The sequence below is a fragment of the Nicotiana tabacum genome, chromosome 14 (genome assembly GCF_000715075.1).
Source record: "Nicotiana tabacum cultivar K326 chromosome 14, ASM71507v2, whole genome shotgun sequence".
NCBI classification, from domain to species: domain Eukaryota; kingdom Viridiplantae; phylum Streptophyta; class Magnoliopsida; order Solanales; family Solanaceae; genus Nicotiana; species Nicotiana tabacum.
The window spans coordinates 2,248,473-2,268,696 of NC_134093.1; the positions used below are offsets into that span (position 1 = coordinate 2,248,473).

Here is a 20,224-nt window from a genome sequence, read left to right on the forward strand (position 1 = left end):
ATCGGGCTTTTCTTTTCCGCACTTTTGTTTTGATTTGAACTCCTTATGAAGGTTTTATATTAAATAGCTTTGAAACTATCTTTGAACTGAAAAATATCGATTCGTTTTGGTAATGTGTCGGCTTGCCTAGTACCACGATAGGCGGCATCACGACAGGGTTAGTTTGGGTCGTGACAAGTTGGTATCAAAGCCAGGTTACATAGGTCTCACGAGTCATGAGCAGGTTTAGTAGAGTCTTTCAGATCGGTGCGGAGACGTCCGTACTTATCTTCGAGAGGCTGCAGAACCTTTAGGAAAATCTCACATTCTTGAATTCTTATCGTGCGAATCTGTTGATTCTGGTAACTAAACTTCTATTGTTTCATTCTCTCTCATATGGTGAGGACTCGCACTACCGTACAGGGTAATCAACCACCAGTACCACCAGCTAGGGCCGAGAGAGGCCGAGGTCACGGTCGAGGCCGTGGTAGGGGTAGAGGTGCATCCCGCACGACAGCCGGGGCGGTACATGTAGACCCTCCAGTTGCTCCAGACCACGTCCCAACCGCAGATGCTCCAGCGGGACCAACTTAGGAACCACCTGTGCCTATTATGATTCCTGGCCTTCAGGAGGCCCTAGCTCAGATTTTATCAGTATGTACTGGCCTTGCTCAGGAGGTCTATGTTTCTACGGCTGCAACTACTTCTCAGGTAGGGGGAGGCACTCAGACTCCCACCGCCCGCACACCAGAGCAGGTTGTTTAGGGGCTTTAGACATCGGGGGCACCACCAGCCCAGCCGGTTGCAGCTGCTCAGGACTATGTAGTTCTTGTTATGCATTAGGATGAGCAGCATAGATTGGAAAGGTTTGGGAGACTCCAGCCTCCATCTTTCAGTGGTGCAGAGGGTGAGGATGCACTGGGTTTCTTGGATAAGTGTTAGAGGATGCTTCGGACAACAGGTATTCTGGAGACCAGTGGGGTCTTATTCACTATTTTCCAATTCTCTAGGGCTGTATTTAGTTGGTGTGAGGCTTACGAGAGGCGTTGGCCGGCTGGCGTAGCACCCCTTACTTGGCAGCAGTTCTCTGTTCTCTTTCTAGAGAAGTTTGTACCTCAGTCCCGCAGAGAGGAGTTGCGCATGCAGTTTGAGCATCTTCGACAGGGTGATATGTCTATGACACAGTATGAGATGCGGTTCTACGAGTTGGCCCATTATACGATCCGGTTGGTTCCCATAGACCGCGAGAGGATCAGGAGGTTTATATATGGCCTCGGTTTTTCAGCTTCGATTGCTTATGACCAGAGAGAGAGTGTCTAGTGCTACTTTTAATGAGGTCGTAGATATTGCTCGGCGAATTGAGATAGTTCGTGGTCAAGAGAGGTTTGATAGGGAGGCCAAGAGGCCTCGTGGTGAGGGTGGATTCAGCGGTGCTCCTCAAGGGGTCAGTTCCAGTACGGCAGAGTCCATCCATTCAGGCATGCTCAGTCAGCTCGCCTAGTTCACCGTGGTGCATCATCGGGCCATGGTTCTCACAGTTCTCATCAGGGTCACTCATCACTTAGAGCCCTCCCAGCCCAGAGTTCGTCCCGTGCTCCATCAGTTCAGGGCTCCTCCATGCCAGGTTCTTCTACTAGTTATCCCAGTGCTAGGGATTCCCTTCAGCCCCCTTCACCAGCATCAGGGGGTTGTTTTCAGTGTGGGGAGTTTGGGCATATATGGAGGCAGTGTCCTCGTCATCATGGAGGTCTGCCTCAGCAGAGGAGTCATCCATCAACTTCAGCACTAGTTACTTCACCACCCACCCAGTCAGCTAGGGGTGGAGGTCAGTCAGCTAGAGGTCACCCTAGAGGGGGAGGTCAATCGGGTGGTGGTCAGGCCGGTTTCTATGCACTCCTAGCCATACCATATGCTATTGCTTCAGATGCCGTGATTACAGGTATTGTCTCAGTTTATCACAGAGATACCTTCGTATTATTTGACCCTGGTTCCACAAATTCATATGTTTCCTCATATTTTGCACATTTTCTAGATATACCCCGTGAGTATTTAGTTTCATCTATTCATGTATCAACTCTTATGGGCGATACTATTATTGTGGACTATGTATATCGGTCATGTGTGGTGACTATTGGGGGTCTGGAGACCCGAGTAGACATTTTGCTGCTCAGTATGGTCGACTTTCATGTGATATTGGTTATGGATTGGTTATCTCCATGTCATGCTATTCTAGATTGTCACGCTAAGACCGTGACATTGGCGATGCCGGGATTTCCGATGGTTGAGTGGAGCGGTTCTATAGATTATGTACCAAGTAGGGTCATTTCATACTTAAAGGCTTAGCATATGGTTGAGAAGGGTTGCCTATCCTATTTGGCTTTTGTGAGAGATGCTAGTGCGGGGACTCCTACTATTGATTCTGTTTCGGTAGTACGTGATTTTCTGGATGTGTTTCCTGCAGACCTGTCGGGCATGCCGCCTGACAGGGATATTGACTTTGTATTGATTTGGTGCCGGGCACTCAGCCCACTTCTATTCCACCATATCGTATGGCATCGGCAGAGATGAAAGAATTGAAAGAACATCTTTAGGAACTACTTGATAAGGGGTTTATTCGGCCTAGTGTGTCACCGTGGGGTGCACCGGTTCTTTTTGTGTAGAAGAAGGATGGTTCCATTAGGATGTGCATTAATTATACGCAGTTGAACAAGGTCACAGTCAAAAACAAGTATCCTTTGCCTCGTATTGATGATTTGTTTGGCCAGCTTCAGGGAGCGAGGGTGTTCTCCAAGATTGATTTAAGGTCCGGGTATCACCAACTGAAGATTCAGGATTCAGATATTCTTAAGACAACTTTCAGGACCCGTTATGGCCACTATGAGTTCTTGGTGATGTCTTTTGGGCTGGCCAATGCCCCAGCAGCGTTCATGCATTTGATGAACAATGTATTCCTGCCCTATTTGGACTCCTTCGTTATTGTATTCATTGATGACATCCTGGTGTACTCTCGTAGCCAGGAGGAGCATGCTCAGCATTTGAGGATTGTATTATAGAGATTGAGGGAGGAGAGGCTTTATGTAAAGTTCTCCAAGTGTGAGTTTTGGCTCGGTTCAGTGGCATTCTTAGGGCATGTGGTGTCCAGTGAGGGTATTCAGGTGGATCCAAAGAAGATAGAGGCGGTGCAGAGTTGGCCTAGATCGTCCTCAGCCACGGAGATTATGAGCTTTCTTGGTTTGGCAGGTTACTACCGTCGTTTTGTGGAGGGATTTTAATCTATTGCATTGCCCTTGACAATTTTGACCCAAAAGGGTGCTCCATTCAGGTGGTTGTACAAGTGTGAGGAGAGCTTTCAGAAGCTCAAGATTGCTTTGACCACAACTCCAGTGTTAGTTCTGCCATCATCTTCAGGTTCTTATACCGTGTATTGTGATGCCTCGAGGATAGGCATTGGATGTGTTTTGATGTAGGAGGGTAGGGTGATTGCCTATGCCTCGCGCCAGTTGAAGACCCATGAGAAGAACTATCATGTCCATGATCTTGAGTTATCAGCCATTGTTCATGCCTTGAAGATTTGGCATCATTATTTGTATAGGGTTCATTGTGAGATCTATACTGGTCACCGGAGTCTGCAACATCTGTTTAAGCAGAAGGATCTTAATTTGCGTCAGCGGAGATGGTTGGAGATTCTTAAGGACTATAATATCACTATTTTATACCGTCTAGGGAAGGCCAATGTGGTGGCCGACACTTTGAGTCGCCGGGCAGAGAGTTTGGGGAGCTTAGCAAATCTTCCAGCAGCAGAGAGACCCTTTGCATTGGATGTTCTGGCCTTGGCATGTCAACTTGTGAGATTGAATATTTCGTAGCCGAGACGGGTATTGGCTTGCGTGGTCTCCAGGTCTTCTCATTATGACCATATCAGGGAGCGTCAGTATGATGACCCCCACTTGCTTATTCTTCAGGACAGGGTCCGGCGAGGTGATGCTAGGGATGTGACTATTGGTAATGACGGCGTGTTGAGGATGCAGAGTCAGATATGTGTGCCTAATGTAGATGGAATTCGGGAGTTAATTCTTGAGGAGGCCCACAGCTCGCAGTATTCCATCCGGGTGCCACGAAGATGTACTAGGATTTGAGACAGCACTATTGGTGGAGGCGGATGAAGAAAGCTATAGTTGGGTTTGTAACTCGGTGTCTCAACTGTCAGCAGGTTATGTATGAGCACCAGAGACCGGGTGGATTGCTTCAGAGATTAGATATCCTGGAGTGGAAGTGGGAGCGGATCACCATGTACTTTATAGTTGGGCTCCCACGGACTTCGAGGAAGTTCGATTCTATTTCGGTTATTGTGGATCGGCTAACCAAGTCCGCACTTCATTCCAGTTGGTACTACTTACACTTCAGAGCAGTTGGATGAGATTTACATTCGAGAGATTGTTCGCCTGCATGGCGTCCCAGTTTCTATCATTTCAGATATAGGTACTCAGTTCACATCGCAGTTTTGGAGGGCCATGCAGCGAGAGTTGGGTACTCAAGTTGAGTTGAGCACATCTTTTCACCCTCAGACGGATGGGCAGTCCGAGCGCACTATTCAGATATTGGAGGACATGTTGCGCGCTTGTGTCATTGACTTTGGTGGTTCATGGGACCAGTTTCTGCCGCTTGCGGAGTTTGTATATAACAACAGTTATCAGTCGAGTATTCATATGGCTCCGTATGAGGCTTTATATGGGAGGAGGTGTAGATCTCCGGTAGGATGGTTTGAGCCGGGTGAGGCTATGCTCTTGGGTACAGACTTGGTTCAGGATGCATTAGATAAGGTGAAATTGATTCAAGAGCGGCTTCATACGGCGCAGTCTAGGCAGAAGAGCTATGCGTACAGGAAGGTCCGTGATGTGTCTTTTATGGTTGGGGAGAAGGTTTTGTAGAAGGTATCACCCATGAAGGGTGTTATGAGGTTTGGGAAGAGGGGAAAGTTGAGCCCCCGATTCATTGGGCCTTTTGAGGTGCTTCAGAGTATAGGGGAGGTGGCTTACAAGCTTGCTTTGCCACCCATCTTGTCGAGTGTGCATCCGGTATTTCATGTTTCCATGCTCCGGAAGTATGTTGGCGATCTGTCCCATGTTTTGGACTTCAGCATAGTTCAATTGGAGGGTGATATGACTTATGATGTGGAGCAGGTGGCTATTTTGGATCGACATGTTCGAAAGTTGAGGTCAAAAGACATAAATACAGTGAAGGTGCAGTGGAGGGGTCAGCCTAGGGAGGAGGCCACCTGGGAGACCGAGCGGGAGATTCGGAGCAGATATCCATACCTATTTGAGACTCCAGGTATGCTTCTAGAACTCGTTCGAGGACGAACGTTTGTTTAAGAGGGGGAGGATGTAACTACCCGGCCGATCGTTTCGAGAGTTATAGCCATGTTTTCCCCCATTTCTTCTTCCTTTTGTATTCTTCAGATATATTTTATCGTATCATGTTGGTTGGTTCAGGTCCGAATTGATTTTGGAGTAGAATGAGACACTTAGTCTCCTATTTAGAAGTTTAAGTTGGAAAAAAGTCAACCAGATATTGACTTATGAGTAAACGATCTTGGATTTGGATTTTTATGATTCGATTAGCTCCGTTAGGTGATTTCGGACTTAGGAGCGCGCCTGGAATGTGATTTGGAAATTTGGTGATTTTAGTCGGCAGTGGAAAATTTGATATCGGGGTCGGAATGGAATTTTGGAAGTTGGAGTAGGTTCCTAGTTTCATTTGTGACGTGTGTGTAAAATTTCAGGCCATTCGGACATAATTTGGTAGGTTTTAGCATCGTTTGCGAAATTTGGAAGTTTAGAAGTTCTTAGGCTTGAATCCAAGGGTAATTTGGTATTTTGATGTTGTCTTGAGTGATTCGAAGGCTCGACTAAGTTTGTATGATGTTATTGGATATGTTGGTATATTTGGTTGAGGTCCAGAGGGCCTCGAGTGATTAATAAATCATTTTTGGCTTTTGGAGGATGGTCGATAGCTGCTGGTGTTTTCTTCTGGTTTCCTTATACGCGATCGCAGGAGTATGTTCGCGATCGCGTAAGCTTATTTGGGTAGAGGTGAAGTTGTTCTACGCGATCGCAAAGTTAGGGTCGCGATCGCGTGCGTGTGTGTGTGAGGTAGTGCTTCGCGAACGCGTGGCCAGTGTCGCGTTTGCGTTGGAGTAATAGAGCTGATGAGGAGCTGAGGTGATTACTCTACGCGATGGCGTGAGGCAGGTTGCTATCGTGTAGGTTTGTGTGGCAGAGGTTCGCGAACGCGTCGTGATTTTCGCGTTCGTATAGAGTAAATATGTGGGGCAGCCTGTTTGTGATTCGCGATCGCGAGGCTATTTCCGCAATCACGATAAAGGTATATCTGGGCAGATTTAAAAGATTCAAAAAGAGGGTTTCGAGTTCATATGATAAAATTGAAATGGGATCTCGGTAGAAGGCGATTTTTGGAGAGATTCTTGCGTGGGTGTTTGGGGTAAGTGAATTCTATCTAATTTTGGTCAAATTCCACGATTATGCCTTTAATTTCATCCTTTAACTTGTGCCCTCGTGTGGAAAATTTGGGAAAATGAGGAAGAATTCTTGAGTTGGATTTTGGGGGTTTAGAATGGGATTTTGTAATCGGATTGGAGTAAATTTGGTATGGTTAGACTCGTGAGTGAATGGGCTTTCAAGTTTTGTAATTTTTGTTGGATTCCGAGACGTGGGCCCGGGGGCGGGTTTGACTATTTTGAGGTGACGCACATGCTAGGTGACGGGCGTGTGGGTGTTCACCGTTGGGGATTGTGACTTGGTTCATCCCGTATGAACTGTAAAGTTGAATATTTTGTTGAAACTATATGATTCTTATGTGTTTTAGAAAGAATTTCTATAAATCAGGCTGGATGTCATGTTTAGGCCTTATGTCAGTATTGTTTGGACCCTCAGAGGTCTTTTCTTGCTATCCTCGCATTGTTTTGATTGAAAACCTATACTCAGTCACGTTTTTACATATTTATTGCATAGCTCAGTCTCTATTACTCTATTTTTGATGCATCATATAAATGTTGTTTGGGCTGAAAACCTTGATTTTTTGAGAGCCCGAGAGGCTGGAGAGGTTTATGACTGAGTGAGGCCGAGGGCCTGATTTGTGAGGATATTTATGGGATCGGGCTGCACGCCGCAGCATATTTGATACAGGACGAGGGCCTCATTGATTCATGCCATGATTTGGCTTGATATAGCGCTTGGGCTGAAGGAGCCCCTCCGGAGTCTGTACACACTCCTAGTGAGCGCATGTACCTACTGAGTGTGAGTGTCGAGTGCTGAGTGACTGGGAGGCATGAGTGATGGTGAGGTTTGTCCGAAGGGCTGTATACGAGTGATTGTGAGGTTTGCCCGAGGGGCTGTATATGAGTGATGTTTGCCCGAGGGGCTAATTATGATTTCATTATTTTTGCTCACCTTTGCATTGAGCCTTTGTTTGAAAACTGTTGAAAGATGTCTTTAAATGATTTTACTGGAACTGGATTTAAATGGGCTGATTTGATTCAAACTCTGGTTTTAAAAGCATGACGTATTTTTCTGAATGTTTGTGATACGAACTTTACTTGCATTATTGCTCGTCACTACTTCTTAGTCTTTATTTACTGTTGTTACTTACTAAGTTGGCGTACTCATGTTACTCCCTACATCTTGTATGCAGATCCAGGCGTATCTGGACACGGTAGCAGCTGTTGACTATTCCAGTTACAGATTTTCTCGGAGATAGCAAGGTAGCTACTTGGCGATCACAGCCATGCTCTTCTCCCTCTTATCTTCCTTTAGTTGTATTTAATTATTGCCCATACTATGTTAGTCTCGATATTATCAGACAAAATTGTAGTAGACGCTCATGACTAGTGACACCCGATGTCGGGCTTTTCTTTTTCGCACATTTGTTTTGATTTGAACTCCTTATGAAAGTTTTATATTAAATAGCTTTGAAACTATCTTTGAAATGAAAAATATTGATTCGTTTTGGTAATGTGTCGCCTTGCCTAGTACCACGATAGGCGCCATTACGACAGGGTTAGTTTGGGTCCTGACAACTATTGAGGTAGCTGCACGACGTTCGCAGACCTCAATATTCTCTTCCTTAGCTTATTGTACTTTGATGTTTAATTCCATAGACATTTTGTAGACTATGTCCGGCTATTAGATGCTCATGTACTCGGTGACGCCCCGATTATTGGGACAGTTGTGTCGTATTTTGGGTAACTTTGTGTTTAAATGGGCTTTTATTTATGTTAAACCTTTCCGCTGTTAAATTTAAAAGGTGTTTTACTGAAATGAAAGAAAAATGTTGGATTTAGGCTTGCCTAGTTTCACGATAGGCGCTATCACGACCGGGTAGATTTTTGGGTCGTGACACCGCAGCTCTGAGTTCTATAACCTTTATCATAATCTTTCACATGAAACCTATATCCATTAATAAGGTAACCGCGATGACTTGTCACGTATGTCATGGGACCACGTGAGAATGAGAGCAAATAATATTTATATACTTGATTTGAAAAATATTAATGTTAAATAGTACTCACCTTTTCTTTTAACCAACCAATGGATTGCCTATCAGAATTTTCTTGAGAGGTATCAACTGGAGTTAGTGAAACCTCTCTACAAATAATTAAAGCATAATAACATGTCATTTTAATTAAAAAAAATAGAGAAGGTACATAAAAGTAAATTATTGAAACAAGTCATTACTTACTCGAGAAATGGTTGAATTTCATCATAATTCTTCAAAATATAAATATGTGCCTGCTCCAGTTCATTTGAATCAAGTTTGTGTGGTTTGCCACCTCTTAAAGCTCTTTCGGATTGACAAAAATTGTTAAACCTCCATCTGATTTTATAATACCACCATCATAATTTCGTTCAAGGCGATTAAACTCTATTTCCATTGTATGTATATATCTTGAACATAAGGTCATACATTCAGTTGCTAAATATCCCTCTGCAATAGAACCTTCTGCGCAAGCCCTATTATGAATAAATGGTTTCATAAATGGTTTCATAAATTATATATATCGCTCCATTGGATACATCCATCGATATTGAGAAGGTCCAGCAATCTTAGCTTCATTAGCTAAATGAATTGGCAAGTGCTCCATGACATCAAAAAATGTAGGAGGGAAGACTTTTTCTAGCTTGCACTCAGTTATTGGGATTTGGGCATCTATCTGCTCTAATTCATCCACACCTAAACATTTCGATCCAAGCACGTTGAAAAACAAAGACAACTCAATAAGCGGTTCACATACAGATTTGCATAGCATGCCCCGTAGAGAAAGTGAGAGTAAATTTTGTAGAAGAACATGGCAATCATGACTTTTTAAACCTGATATTTTGCGATCTTTAAGGTTGACACACTGGGAAATATTTGATGAAAATCCATCTGGGACCTTTAAGTTCTTCAAGAAACTGAAAAACCTGTGCTTCTCTTCAGGAGATAATGTGTAACATGTCGTTGGTAAGTCATATTTATCCCCAATTTTTATTGGATGCAATTCTTTCCTAATGTTCATTGCTTGCAAATCCAACCGAGTGTTTATGGTGTCTTTGGTTTTTTCTTTGATATTTAAGATTGTCCCCAAAATATTATCACATATATTTTTCTCAATGTGCATTACATCTAAGTTATGCCACAGTAAAAGATTTTTTTAATATGGGAGATCAAAGAAAATACTCTTCTTATTCTAATTATTACCCCTACTCTCATGTGATATTTTAATCTTCTTCTTTGGATCCTTTGTTAGTTGTAACCCATCTATATCAGTCACTTGATCAAGTATATCTTCACCAGACAACTGTTTTGGTGGTAATCTTCGCTCCTTAGTTCCATCAAATGATGCTTTATCATTCTTCCATTTGTGATTAAGAGGAAAAAAGTATCTATGGCCCATATAGCACTGTTTTTTTATAATTTTGTAACCTAATTGAGTGAGTTTCTTTATTGTAGTATGGGCACGCTAGTTTTCCCTTTGTACTTCATACAAATAAATTTGCATAGGCGGGAAAGTCATTAATGGTCCATAATAAAGATGCATGTAACATAAAGTTTTGTTTAGTTGACGCATCAAAGGTCTCCACTCCAGATTCCCACAATTCCTTTAATTCCTGTATCAAAGGCTGGAGATAAACATCAATAGCATCTCCAGGACTCTCAGGATCAGGAATAATCATCGACAAAATAAAATTTTCTTTCTTCATGCATAGCCAAGGTGGTAAATTATAAGGAATAAATACCACAGGCCAAATGCTATACGGAGTTTTGGAATTTTTAAATGGTTGAAAACCATCGCTAGCAAGTCCAAGTCAAACATTACGAGGCTCGAATGCAAAGGATTGATAAAGTTCATCAAACGTTTTACACGCTATTGAATCAGCTGGGTGCCTCATTATTCCATCATCAACTCTTTTGTCATGGTGTCATCTCATCAAAGAAGATATTTTTGAGGACATAAATAATCTTTGAAGTCTTGGATTTAGATGAAATAACGTAAAATCTTGTAAGGTATCTTTTTCCCACTTTTAAATTTAATTTTCCCGCTAAGTTTATCCTCCTTCCATCTAGATGCACCACAAACTTTGCAAGACTCAAAAGACTTATCATCCTTCCAGTATAACATACAATCACTTTTACATGCATCAATCTTCTTGTAAGAAAGCCCTAGGTGCCGAATTACCTTCTTTGCTTCGTAATATGAATCTGTCAAGTTTGATCCATCCGGCAATAAATCTTCCTTCAAAAGCTTCAACAACATTGTAAATGACGTGTTGCTCTAATTGCCAATACTTTTGATATCAATCAACTTTACCAAAGTAGAAAGTTTAGAAACTTTTGAATCTTGGTACAATGGTTGCTCAAAATCTTTTAAGATCCTATAGAATCTTTTTGCTTCAATATTTTGTTCCTCCTCAAACTGCACATCACCGTCATTGTTCATATTGTCTCCTTCAAAAGTGGGATATAAATCTCTTAAAATTTCATGTATTTCATCCTCACCATCACCCTCTTCATTGATCTTATCATCTACAAATTCATAATCTGAAGAAGACTCACCTAATCTCTCCCCATGGTGATACCAAAGGGTATAATTTTGGATCATTCCGTATACTATTAAATGTGACCTAACCATCTCACGTGTTTCTGAAATTACATTACAACATTTGACGCATGGACAACGTATTTCGCGTGTTTTTCCCAATCTTTTAAAAGCATAATCCAGAAAGTTCTCCACCCCAAGTATGTAAGCGTTATCAAGTCGATCATAAATAAGTTTCATCCATTGCTTATCAGGTGCCACAATCTGGTGCATACACAAAATTGATATACATATATAGTCAACCAAAAAATATTAGTATAGTAATGAACAAGAAATGAACATAAGCGAATAAAAACATATTAGTCACCTTTACTAAGGAATATTAATCAATCTACTTTCGAAGATTATTTTTATAATCCGTTTGAATAATCAACCTTAATTTTTACATTAAAGGATGAATAAATATGTTAAATTTTTAGTACTTTTGAAAATTGAGAATATTTTTTTGTAATGATTTTATAAATAAGCTACAAATCAGGGAAACTAAAAAGAACTTCTATGTATTGATGTTCTTATAGTGTGATTGTTGATTAAGAAAATAATGTTATTTCAGGAAACAAAATAACCAATCAAGGAAAAGAATGTGAAAGAATTTTAAGTGAACAACTAAAAATTCAGGTAGAGAAATTGAAAACTTCAGGGCAGAAAAAAATGACTAAAAAAAAGGGGTCATGTCTAGTCATGTTTTATATTCATTCAACAAATCAAACATGGAATAGTCAAATCGAACAACTTAATTACTAAATAAGTCATGCTTTACCAACATGTTGGCACTTCAAGTCTGCTATGATCACCTTCATGCCTAGATGATTGTAAAAACTTATTGATAAATGTTGTTTAGCGACTCATTCACTTTGTAAATACTTATGACGCCATCTTGGGGTATTATTAAAGTAATGAACTTGATTTATCAACCAAAGAAGAAAACTTGCCATATTCGTAAACAACCTCTCTACCCCTCTGGGTAGAGATAAGGTCTCCATACACTCTACCTTCTCTAGACCCTACTGGTGTAATTTTATTGGGTTGTTGTTGTCTGGTCAGAAAAAACATAATTTAAGGCTGCTTCAGACTTGATGCTGAAACAAGGTGATGCCAAGGACTTTTTGAATGCAAAGAAACAACAAAATTTGAATGCAAGGTGATGCTAGGGACTTTTTGAATGGTTAGAAACAACAAAATTTGGAGCTTGCTAAATTTACAGGGAACTTGGTTGATGCTGAACAAGGAAGGGCTTCACGCGTTTTTGTGGTAGGCTCAACAATGGAGAAGGACAATCCTAATCCTAGTGTGACGGGGACTGCTGTTGTTGTGCAGACTGTCCCAGCTGATGTTGTTGGTCATGGTACTGGTTTGATTCGAGATACATATGGTAATGAACAATAAGAGGTTACTCTGGTTGATCAAGGAGGTAGGAGTGGTAAGGTTGATGCTATAGAAATTGGGCAACTGAGTATGGATCAACAGAAACCTGTTTCTAAACTCCCTCGTGACATTCCAGCTGCTACTGCTTTAGCGAGGATTTACCAGGCTGTTGGTTATGCTCTACAAAATCATAATATTGCACTGAATGCTCCTGAGGTTCAAACGATTAATGATCGAGGTGTAGTGAGTGCTGTAAGTGCTGTAAACCAGCAGGTTCTGAGGCTACAGCTGTGAAGAATGTTTCTCATGACTTGGAGGGGGAAAAGTAAATTGCTAAGGGCCCTGGTGTTGATCGTGTTCAAGCTAAGGTTGCTACTACAGTTGATGGGCAAATTAATACTAGGCAGGAGCAGAGTAATGATCATCAAAAAACTGTTGTGCAGGAGAAGAAAACTGGGCTGTGTGATCAACCTACTGGTGCAATTGAAATAGTTGAAAAACCAGCAGTTTTAAAAGCTACTTGTGTGCATGATGAGAGTCAAGATGTTGAAGGTGTTGTTGCTTTGGATAGTGCAGCACCTAAAGGTTTTAAAGCAGTAATTACATATGGTAATCAACAACAAAAATCTATAGCTGATCATGCCACTGCTGGTGTAAAAATGGCTCTTATGCAGGAAATGGGACGCTAGAATCTGCTAAGCAGGAGTACAAGGCTTCCGTGAAATCTGGGCAAACCGTGCTATCTCCTAGACCTACTGGAAATTTAACTATACAGGAGGATTGTGCTAATGATGCATCTACTAATCCTAATGAGATACTGGAACAGGATGCAAACTCTAGTAGCACGGAAGGAGTGGATGTGAATAGAGAGGAAGGCTGGAGTTCAGTAACACGCAAAAAGAAGGCATCAGCTGGAATTCTTTCTCCAAATCGATCTGCTGGTGAGTGGTGACAAGCATTTTTGTAGTACAAATGCTTATGATGTTCTGATTGTGGAGGATCAGCTAACAAGTGCCAACATAGAGAAGGATTCAACAGATAAGAATGGGCAGCTTGTGGTAGCTTCCAGTAACTCTATTGCACCTGCTAATGTTTATCTTACTACAATTGGAGCTAAAATTCTGGAGAGCATGAATCCTTTGCAAGTTCTGCCTTGGTTTTTGCATAATCCAACGAAAGAACTATTTCTTCAAGAGGTGAAAGAAAACAATGGCATAGTTGGGGTTGGTTTGAATACATCCCAACATGATATCCCTTCCAATGATTTATTTGATCGATCTGGCAACATATTACAAGTTTCAAACATCCAGCAAACTTTATGCATGATGTCGTCAGCAACAAAACAACCAAAAGGAGGGGCTGACCGCACAAGAGAAGAACATGATGACATGATAAGTGAAGATGAGTTGAATGATGAACCTATCCAGAATTTAAACGAGCTACAGGAGGCAGTTAGCTCTAAGCATAAGACATGGGCTGACCAAGTAGAAGAGTATGATGAAGGTGAAGAAAATTATGTTGGTGATTCCCAGGAGCTAAACACTCAAGAAACTGGTTCGTCAACACGACAAGGTGGTAAAGCAAAGGAAGGGGTAGTAGCCGTGGTTGAGAAGGTTGCGAGTCCATCTCCTAATGTGCAAAGCAAGACAAAGCTAAGTCCTAATGCTGCTGCTTTTGTTCCTACTGGACAGCAACTATCAGGTACGGTTTCTAAGCTTAATTTGATCCAAAAATCCACTGGACATGTAGCTATTACAAGTGGAGTGGCTGCACAATATAATTTGACTCCTACAAACATCCTCCAAGCTCTTGTAACTCATGACATGGATAATTTAAAAGCTCTTGACAATCCGAGGAACGAGAGAGGAGCTCTAGTTCCCGGATCTCCCTGCTGCTACAGCGTTAGCAAGGATTTACTAGGCTGTGGGATCAACTTTACAAAACCATACAAGTTTGCATAAGATGGGTGATCAAGCTAATACTGCTGCACTTGAGATGGTTGAAAAACCAGCAGTTATTAAACCTACTGCAGTGCATGATGAAGGGCAAGGTCTTGAAGATGTAGATGCTTTGAGTAGTGCAGCTGTTACAGGGCATGATCGAGGAAACAATACTAAGAATCATGTAGCAGTGGCAGTCGAAAAAGCTAGAATTGAAGCAGCTACTATAGGTTCGAAGTTGGAGGCTAATGTTGCATTGAATGCAACTGGTGATCGACCTACTGTTGGGGATCCTAAATCTACTGCTGCACTTGTTGATGTAGTTGAAAACCCAGTAGGTTTTTTAGCTACTGTTACACAAGACGAGGGGAAGGAACGTGAAGGAGTTGATGCTATGGATAGTGCAGCTGTTACAGGTGTTAAGGCAGTGTTTGAACAAGCTAAACAGTCTCAAAAGAGTTTAGCTGATCAGTCAAAAGGTCGAGCTTGGACAGTTGTAACTCGATCCCCTAGCAAAAGAAATTCTCCAGGTCTTAAAAATCAGATTATAGCATCAAAGAACACTGATGTTTCTAATTTTTTTAATGCATTAATCAATGATCATGAATAAGTCAGGAAAGAAGATGGGAAGATTTTGCAACAGGTGGATCGTGATGCATTCTCAAAAGCTGGACAAAACAGCACTCCAAGTGGTGAAAAGCAGCAGCAAACCTCCAAGAACATTGGTGCTCGTCTACAGGCAATTGTTACTGTTGATGAGTGCAATGTAGAAGGAATTCAAGAACCTACTGTAGGCACACCAATTCTTCATATTTCCAACCCGAAGGTAACTAAAATCATAAAGGAAACACAGCAGGCCATGATGTTGAATCCCAATCCAACGACCAAGCCTTTCATGGTTACGCTAAGCACATCGGCACGGGAGGTTCCTTCACAGATTCTGGAATCGTTTGGCGAGCAAGAGGGTGACTCTGGGCAGCAGTTGATGTCAACTGGAAATAACCATCAAGTAGAAAAAGGTATGGCCTCCATCTCTCAAGCAAATTCTACAAATAAGATGGCTTTCCTAAGGAACAACAGGCTGTTACAAGTGAAGTCTTTACTCGTAAGCCCTGGGCTGATCAAATAGAGGAGGATGAAGATGATTATGCAGATAGTCTTCAAGATGATAGTGATGATGAGGCAGATCAGTTTCCATCGAGTCCTAGATCCAATGAAGAGGCAGCAAAGGTGAATAACGAGCAGGTTTCCAACTCAACTAATAGTGCGTCAAGCAAGAAAGGTTTAAGCCCAAATGCACACTCTTTTGTACCATCCGGGCAGGAGCAAATTGCAACAGTTAGCTTGAGGAATAGCTCTAATTCTAATATGGGCCAAAGAAGATAGGTATGGGAGATGGAACAGTAAAAAATATAGCTGGAGAGGACTAGACAGTTGTTGCTCGATCACCTGCTAATCAGTAGCAAGCAGTGACGCATCGATCACCTAAAAATAGGAGATCTCCAGGTCTGAAAGACCAGGTCATAACATCAAAGAATATCAAGTTTTCTAACTCGTTTGAAGCATTGCTCAATGAGCATGATCATGTGATGAATGAGGAGGTAAAGAATGTGCAGCAAGTACTTTGTGATACAAGTTCAAAAACTGGACAAGCCACCTCTCCAGTAAGTGCAACATATCTAACATACCCTTGCTCATTCTTTCATACTGATCTTTTGCACTACAATTGAGATTGAAAACAGAGACATACTACCAAATAACTTAGCCAATTCTCATACCCCATACCTCTGATCAAATTTGTATAGTTTAAAACAAGAAACAAGTTTCACAAAAAAATTACATTCAAGCAGGACATCGTATATAAAAGGGATGAGAGGCCAAGATTGAAAATCAATAATAGATCACATTGAAATAAGCAATTAACCAGCAGAACTGACCGTAGAATCAGTCAATATATAGATAGAAACAATTTTTGTATTTTGTGTCATTCTTTAACCAAAGTGAACACTAACATCCATATACATACAAGTGTGATCACAACCCTATAGTTATACAACAGCTAAAAATTATCAACTTTAATTTTAGGAGGACCGATATTTCGATAGTTATACTTGACACTCAGTGAAACTGATAGTACGAAATTGACATTCAGAATAAACTATTAGAGAAGATGATTTAATCGTGATAGGAGATATAGCAGTTGCTCGTTCAAAACAGATATCGCTTAACAGATGGGGAGTCAAATCACAATCTATGCTTTGGCCTCTCTCATCCCTGCTCCTAGTTCAGATGCCTTTTCTAGCGAAATTATTACTCAATTCACATAGAAAAGGGTAAAATTTTAAACCTTACCTTGATGAGAAGAAACTCAAAGATGAGCAGATGTTGTCAATGGAGGTGACGAGCAGCTTCGTTCGCTAATTCGCTGAATTTTACGAATGGAGCAGTTTTCCTAATTATTTGATTTTGTCGTAGCAGTTCTCTGCTAATTCGTTCATTAGAGGTTTACGATCGAACTGTTAGAGAAGTCGACGTCTTCGGTCTTTTTAAATTTATACAACTGTAAACTGTTTAACTCGACGTCTTAGGGCTTTTTCCTTTGGGGGGGGGGGGGGGAGGTTGGGGGTGGGAGATTTGACGGAGATGTGGGTTGGGAAAAAAAGATGGAAAAGTTAGCACCACTTTTTCATTAATTAATAAATATTTAACGACGGGCTGTGTTATATTTTAACGTCCTAATATTATCCCTTCGTTAATATTGCGCTAAAAATTAGTTTTAACGACTGAAAAAAAATTTGGTTGCTACAAATACACTTATAACGACCGGATTTATGTCCCTTCGTTAAGAAATGGTCGTTAAAAATTAAATTTCTTGTAGTGATGAGGATGATCCTGATAGTGTAGCCGCGCTATGCTTCGCGTATTAAAGATTTTTTTGGGTACAATGCAACTTTTTTATAAGATAGCTTTTGCAGAACAACAGCTTTTTCAAGTCGACAAGACAACACATATAACGTGATATTTCACCGCACTATGCTTCGTGTGAAAATGATTCTTTTGGGTATAAGACATCTACTTAAACTGAACTAAGTCATCCGTATTTCAAATACCATTTGAATAAACATTAGAACATCCATTTAAAAAAATGCCACTAACATTTAACCAGTGGTTCAAAAAGAGGCAAAAGGGTGAAGGTAGTTCAACAGATCCCCATGGAATACGTCTTAACACTATCGATCCCTACCTTGACAATAAATATGCTAGGTTGCTACACTGACTTGGTTGATGACAAGTGGTTTGGTGTTCTGCGTCCCTTGGAAAATAAGCCTATCAATATACATACTGATCTCAAAGTTGCAGGGCACATTATTGAGAGCGGCGTGCATTCTACAAAGCCGGAAGGTATGCGAATTTGGGGCAAAAAACTACAATGGGTTACCCTTTACTCAAAATGGTGTGATTATAAAGTACTATGTCGCTGGCATGGGCTTGTTGTGCCACAAGCACTGTCTGCAACCTTCCAAACAAACACACACAAAGATGAACCGAAACAGATTCGACATTTGATGAAGGAGATTCTAGAGATGGAAAAGGCACTAGTTGTTCATCATGTAATGGATGATCTTAACTTCCTGAGAGGAACGGAGAATCAGTACTGAGATTTGTTAGAAAATGATAAATTGCATAGAGACGATGATTATCCTATTTTCCCAATAGTTATCGAGTGAGAGGGACTACCTAAGTTTCTACCACAGACGTTGGACGTTAGAGTCCCATATTATTGTAGAAATCAAGAAAGTGGTCTTATTTATGATAACGATGATATACGAGAAATGTGTGTGAATTAGGGCCTGGATTACGATGCCCTCTGTCCCAAAGGGTGTGTACACAATGTTGACGAAGAAGATGAAGACAGTGACATTGAAATTGTGCCAGACAAAGATGATAATGGTGAATGACAATTGTTTTTTTTTAATAGATTTATGCTAATTTGTTGTACTGAAGTATTAATGCTAAATATCAATAATACTTAACAGCAATGGAAACATAATTTTATTTCATACATTCTGCAAGATGAACAAGTACATACACTTATTACAACAAATTATTGAAACAAAACACTACGTGTATCCTTGATAATTGGGCACATTGGATGAACTTCCACCAGAATCTGAATTACCACCACCACCCTAACCAGCTGAAGGATATTTACGACGGTCGTATCCTTTTGCGAGCATATGCCACATTTACGTGCATAAACGGTATCACCAACATCCATTTGGTTTCGTATACGCGTTCTTTTTTACACTTGTCGTTGAAGTATATACTCCTTGTTACACACCATTTTAAATAGTTCCGATGGCCAATAATACTCAGCACCCACTGGCTGTAACTACCCACTATAGGTGTTTAAGTATGCAGCAACACTATATGTGTATGCGTGTTTGTTTACTTGAAAAGTTTAATGACCCGACCATTTGTTTTGAGAGTTATAGCTCTGATCCCCTATTAACTGCTTCTTCCGTATCTATTTCTGCTATTGTGACTTGCCCGAAGTTTTCGTTTTGGTTTTTGTAGTGTTTTGGGATACTTAGTCCCTAAACGGAGGTTTAAGCCTTAGGATTTGGACCGTAGTTAAAACTGTATGAAGACAACTCTAGAATAGAGTTCCGTCAGTTCTGTTAGCTCCGTTAGGTGATTTTGGACTTAGGGGCGTATCCGGATTGTGTTTTGGACGTCTTAAGCTCATTTAGGCTTGAAATGGCGAAAGTCGAAGTTTTGGAGATTTTGACCGGTAGTGAATTTTTTGATATTAGGGTCGGATTCCGATTTCAGAAGTTGGAGTAGGTCCATAAGGTTGAATATGACTTGTGTGTAAAATTTGGGGTCAATCGGACGTGGTTTGATAGGTTTGGGCATCGGTTGTGAAAATTTGAAGTTTCAACTTCTTTAAGTTTGAATCGGAGGGTGAATTGTATTTTTAGCGTTGCTTGGTGAGATTCGAGGGCTCGACTAAGTTTGTATGGTGTTTTAGGATTGATTGGTATGTTTGGTTGAGGTCCCGGGGGCCTCGGATGTGTTTCGGATGCTTAACGGATGGAATATTGGACTTATGCAATTTTTGAAGTTTGTTGGTTTCTGGTGTTTCGCACATGCGGTAGGGAGACCACAGGTGCGGACTCGCACATGCGGAATGATGGTCGCAGGAGCGGTATGGGCGGCCTGGGCAGGGGACGCAGATGCGAAACTCGAACCGTAGGAGCGGGCTCGTAGGTGCGGCCCAATACTCCCAGATGCGGTCCCAGCCAATTTAAGTTGTTTTCGCACCTGCGATGGATTTTTCGCAGGTGCGGTTGAAGGCTCGCAAAAGCGGGTTTACTGGGCAGAAAATGGGAATTTCGATTTCGATTTTGGGAGTTTGAGAGTTCGGTGGGAGACGATATTTCGAGGCTTCTTCAAGAAAATTGTTAGGGTAAGTGGTTCTAACTCGAATTGGGCTATATTTCATGAATCTATCGTTATTTTTTACTTCTAATTAGGGATTTGAGTTGAAAATTTGAGGGGAAATGGTAGAAACTTCATAGGCTATAATTTCGAGTTTTGGAAGGCGATTTGAAGTCGAATTCGAGTAATTCTTATATGGTTAGACTCGTGAGTGAATGGGTGTTTGTAATTTATGACTTTTACCTGATTCCGAGACGTGGGCCCGGGAGGCTTTTTGATATGATTTTTCAATTTCTTGCTTTAGCTTTGATTTCATTAGCTAGATTAGTTCCTTATAGTT

At 41.2% G+C, this 20,224-nt stretch overlaps 1 long non-coding RNA gene across 2 annotated transcripts in view; it reads right to left on the reverse strand.

The window, feature by feature from the left end:
- Window positions 1-16,978, reverse strand: part of LOC107761697 (uncharacterized) — a 29,816-nt gene extending 12,838 nt beyond the window's left edge. Inside the window, exons 1-3 of one of the 2 annotated variants that reach the window (XR_012698492.1) lie at window positions 16,792-16,978; window positions 8,737-8,871; window positions 8,567-8,642 (exon numbers count right to left, since the gene is read on the reverse strand). This is a non-coding gene — a long non-coding RNA (uncharacterized LOC107761697). The remainder of the gene's footprint in view (window positions 1-8,566; window positions 8,643-8,736; window positions 8,872-16,791) is intronic. The other variant, XR_012698491.1, reaches the window with a different exon arrangement.
- Window positions 16,979-20,224: the final 3,246 nt, after the last annotated feature.